We start from the raw sequence: 1,068 nt of genomic DNA, 5'->3' as shown, positions 1-1,068 counted from the left end.
CATTTGAATGGAGCCCCGCCGCGGTGGTCTAGTGGCTAAGGTACTCGGCTGCTGACCCGCAGGGCGCGGGTTCGAATCCCGGCTGCGGCGGGCTGCATTTCCGATGGAGGCGGAAATGTTGTAGGCCCGTGTGCTCAGATTTGGGTGCACGTTAAAGAACCCCAGGTGGTCTAAATTTCCGGAGCCCTCCACTACGGCGTCTCTCATAATCATATAGTGGTTTTGGGACGTTAAACCCAACATATCAATCAATCAATCATTTGAATGGATGTCAGCACCTACATTTGTATCTCACTTGCTCCGGCCTGCGCTCTTGTGTGGTTTGTTGAAGATGTATTACGAACTGGCCTAATTATGCCCCCATTGTACTACCTTGGACTTCAAGAATAACTTTAGACTCTGTTCAAATCATATACATTAGTCTGGTTGGCTTCTCAGTCGTGGTTGTTTCCGTGGTGTAGTGGTTATCACGTGCGCCTCATACGCGCAAGGTCCCCGGTTCGATCCCGGGCGGAAACAAGAATTTTTTTCTGTTTTTTTTTCAGTTAGCAGGTTTCATGTGCTGATATAGCGATACCATTATGAGGAACATCACGTGGTGGGATCATTATTACATACAATGAAAGTATAATTATTTCCAAGAAAAGCTTCAAGAGCATTCTGAAGACAAGCTTTATTCTATTAACAAAATCCCACACCTAGTACCACAACTTAAGGCTGCCCAGAAGGACCACCACGCGGCGATAAGAATGTCCTCCATACTATTGTAAAACAATGCGCGATGCTACCGAATAAAACGCTGGTGTAATCGCTAGACGTTGATAAGGTTATCTATCTATCTATCTATCTATCTATCTATCTATCTATCTATCTATCTATCTATCTATCTATCTATCTATCTATCTATTTGTCCCCGCAGGGGCGGGCGTCTGCGCAAGCAGGCGTTTGGTGTGTAGCGACACCACGGACTCGAGCTAAGGGGGGCTTCGACCTCTCCCACGCCTAGCCGTGCGTGGCTGAGCCTGTCCAGAGAAAAGAGGATTGTTGAGCTGACGCTGGGTGATTGAA

At 47.1% G+C, this 1,068-nt stretch overlaps 1 non-coding gene across 1 annotated transcript; it reads left to right on the top strand.

The window, feature by feature from the left end:
* The first annotated feature begins 446 nt into the window (after nt 1–446).
* On the top strand, nt 447–519 carry TRNAM-CAU (transfer RNA methionine (anticodon CAU)). Its single transcript has one exon. It is a non-coding gene; the product is annotated as a tRNA-Met (tRNA).
* Nucleotides 520–1,068: the final 549 nt, after the last annotated feature.

The sequence above is a fragment of the Rhipicephalus microplus genome, unplaced genomic scaffold (genome assembly GCF_043290135.1).
Source record: "Rhipicephalus microplus isolate Deutch F79 unplaced genomic scaffold, USDA_Rmic scaffold_473, whole genome shotgun sequence".
NCBI lineage: Eukaryota > Metazoa > Arthropoda > Arachnida > Ixodida > Ixodidae > Rhipicephalus > Rhipicephalus microplus.
The sequence above is the reverse complement of the archived record's forward strand: the minus strand, read 5'-3'. Positions and strand labels throughout refer to the sequence as shown.